The following is a 4,010-nucleotide window of genomic DNA, read 5'->3' as shown; positions in this document are numbered from 1 at the left end:
TTGACTAGTTATGAGACAAAAACAGAAATATCTCCTAAAGTTTCTTTGAAAAAGCAGCAATTGATACTCAGCAAAGAGAGGCTAAGATTCAACCCTCCCTCCTTTTCTTAGCCACTGATTACCATCAATTGGTATCAGAGCTTGGTCTTAAAGAGATCAAGATTTGCAACTTGGAAAAAAGATCCTGATGGCGACTAACAGTGGCTTAAATCTGGTGGCATACACTCTGACAGAAGGGCAGTCAAGCAACAGACCCCATTCTTTAATAGAAAGAACTACAATTACTAGAAAGAAAGAATGAAAATATTATTTCAATGAGTAGATTACAGAGTTTGGGAGATAATTCTGGAAGGTCCACAATTTTCAACCACTACAGGAGCTGATGGTGTGGTTACAATCAAAGGTAAAGCCGATTGAAATGAGAAAGAGTGAAAGAAAGTAGAGCTCAACGCCAAAGCAGTCAACTTGCTCAACTTTGCGGTCAGCTTTGAGGAATACCAATGCGTATCAAGATGCACAACAGTAAAAAAAATTTTGGGACAAACTTTAAATCACTCATGAAGGCATAACTCAAGTCAAAAATGATATAATTATATATTCTTCACTTAAGTTTTTTCATTTTCTCTGTCTCTATGCCTCATTCTCTATATTTCTATTTCAAAAATATAATTCAAATGCAACTTGTCTTTTATTCTAACAAAATAATTAAACAAGATATAATTATATATTTAATTTTTTTTAGTAGATGAAAAATAACAACACCTCAAAAGGAGTGTTGCTATAACATATTTCATATACCAAAAGATCAATCAACACTAATTTTCACCCCCAGAAAATGAAATACGCCAAAGTTAAAAGTGATGTAGACATAGAACCTACCTTTTGAATTGAGAATCTTCACTAAAACGAGATCTACAAGAAGAGTAGACATTTTTTCCAAATGTTTATATATATTCTGCGCCTTTCTAATAATAGATTGTGAAAAGGAACTAATAAGAGACGAGAAAAGAAAAAAGAATGAATAAAATCAAACCTTTTTTCTTTTTAGACGCCCTACCTTATATTTAATAATTTAAAATAAAAAGAAAACCTTACTAACTATTAATCATTTGAGCTATCACGGTGTCATTCTTCTGATAATAAAAGAATATAATAAATATAAGAATTAAAATATTATAAAAATATTATTTCATATTAAAATTCTAAAATGTTATTTATTTGAAATATGTTAAATTTTTAAAAAAAATAAAAAATAAAAACTAATATTTTACAATAAAGAGAATATTTAAAAATTTAAATTAAAATTAAACCAAGATTCATCCTACCTCAATTTAGTCCTTGAGAATTTAAATGTACATGATATTATTTATTTTATTTATTTATTTTCTTGAATATATTTTATTCTACATGTATCTTTTATGACTAACTAGATGTCAGAGATATTTTTGTGGCAAGATAAAAGCCACAAAAGTTGACATTATATATATTCTTTTGAGTGACTAATTATCAAAATTTATTTTGGGGCTACTATTTTTTAATGTTTTATTTTGTTATATTTTTCCTAGATCAAAAGAATCAAATTTCATTAATCCAAAGTAAAAAAAACAAAGGACAATCTTTCCCTTTCCGTCTTTATTTTGAAGCACAAAGGTTTTTTCTTTTTTTTTTTTTGGTCAGGAAGCACAAAGGTTTGTTTTTAACCATATTGCATTTTTTTTCTTTTGGATACTTTTATCCGTTTTGGACTGGGTGTGTTTTTTGGGCTGAGTGGGCACAAAACATTAATTAAAGCATAACGATAATTCCATGACAAAAAACAAAGCATAAAAATAATTATGTGTATTACCCATTGTAGTTTAAAACTTTAAATTCAGTAAATTGAATTATAAATCATTTTAACTTATTCGACAAAGTTAATCTGAGTTTATTTTTAAGCTCCAAAGTCTCCAACCATGATTTCATTTCCCCCCTTTTTTTTCCCTTTACACCAGATCATATTTTGCAACATAGAAACCAATCAAAGTGATATTCACTATTTAATATTTATAGACACTTCGTTGAATTAAGATAATTCTATTGCAAAAACCAAGAGTGTAACCTTATTTTTCCTTAAAATTTTTGGAGCAACATGTAGCATTTGGGTTTCACACTTTCTCTGATTACAAGTCATAGACTAAGATCTCAATTTTACCTACACTTCAAACAAGGTCAACATTCTATTTTAAAGGAAAAGTTCAACAGCCATGAATAGAATACAAATCAATCTATGCAGCCACTGCCTTCAATATAAAGCTGGAACAAGTTTTGTATACCTTAATGCATGATTTAGATTTATATGATGCAAGAATTCAGAGTTTTGGATTTTTTATTTCTTGACTTTTGTTAGTGCTGAAAAACCATTGAAGAATCCAAGATCAAACCATTTTCTGAGGCTAAAAAAGGGATAGTTTCTTAGTTTCATCTCCAAGACCTAGAGCAGCATCCAAAACTTCATTACATGATTCAGACATGATTAAGCTTAGTTTTCAACTTAAATTCTCCCTCTTATCATTATTCTTGTGGTAGTATCAAATGGTACATAGTGTCACGGCCTTGGACACACTCCAACGCTACCGTGCCGGCACTCGGACTTACTCAACCTCTTGAGCTAAGACCAAGTCAGCCTAACCCTCAATACTTAGCAAGAAAGCTAAGAACACAAGAGAACACAAGAGAAAGGAAGTTTTGGTGGAAAGAACACTTTATTGCTCAAGTGTTTGTTACAAATGATTCACACACACCCACACTAACTCTTACCTCCTATTTATAGCCATCCACCTTCTCAATGGATGGTTAGGATTAAATCTAATCAATGGTCTAGATTAATCATCTAGAACCTTCTTTATAAATATCTATCCTACTACTACTTTCTAAATACTTCTAGATTGTTCCATACAACTCTTCATACTTTTATATCAATCCACACTCTTCTAGAATATTCCATGATCTTCTAAAGTCTTCTAGAACCTTCTAGGGTATTTCGGGACCTTCTAGAACATTCTAGAATGTTTCGGAACCATCTAGAGTATTCTCAAATACTCCAGAAAACTATACAAACACTGTTAAATCTAACCTTCTAAAAATTTACCGTGACATTCTCCCCCACCTAATGCGCAGACGTCCTCGTCGCGTTCTGTTCATGATAGCGCTCTAGATGTTCTTGAAATTGCCACAGATCTTCACGAGCTTTCCAACTAGCTTCAGTTATCGGGAGCCCTTTCCACTTGATCAAATATTGAATACTTGGTGGTACCCCTCTTCGTCTCACAACGCGATTAGCTAAGATCTCTTCGATTTCTTTATCGAAGGATCTAATCACCACAGCGGAGCACGACTCGAGTCACCTCTACTCAGTTCATCTTGGTCTTCATGATATGGTTTAAGCATACTCACATGGAAGACCGGGTGGATCTTCATAGAGGGAGGGAGTTGTACTTTGTAAGCAACCTCCCCAACACGTCCAATAATCTCAAATGGCCCATCAACCCTTATGAACTTTGCGAAAGGTTTTGAATTGTTGTGGAAGAAGTTTAATCATTACCTTGTGTCCCACTTGATATCTTGCATGCCTCCTCTTCTTATCTGTCCATTTCTTCATCCTCTTTGTAGCTTTGTCGAGGTAAGAACGAGTGACATCTGCTTGTTCTTCCCAAGACTTAATCATATGATAAGCTCCAGGGCTCTTCCCTGAGTAAGGGGAAGGAAGAGAGTGAGGTGTAAGCGGTTGTTGTCCAGTCACAATCTCGAACGGACTCTTACCTGTAGACTCACTCCTTTGCAAATTATATGAGAACTGAGCAATGTGGAGGAGTTTTGTCCAATCTTTCTGATTAGTGCTTACAAAATGCCTCAAGTAACACTCGAGTAAGGCATTCACTCTCTCAGTCTGCCCATCGGTTTGAGGATGGATGCATGTTGAAAAATGAAACTCCAACCCAAGGAGTTTGAACAACTCTGTCCATAGTCGTCCT

Source organism: Arachis duranensis, chromosome 6, assembly GCF_000817695.3.
Source record: "Arachis duranensis cultivar V14167 chromosome 6, aradu.V14167.gnm2.J7QH, whole genome shotgun sequence".
Lineage (NCBI taxonomy): Eukaryota > Viridiplantae > Streptophyta > Magnoliopsida > Fabales > Fabaceae > Arachis > Arachis duranensis.
The sequence above is the reverse complement of the archived record's forward strand: the minus strand, read 5'-3'. Positions refer to the sequence as shown.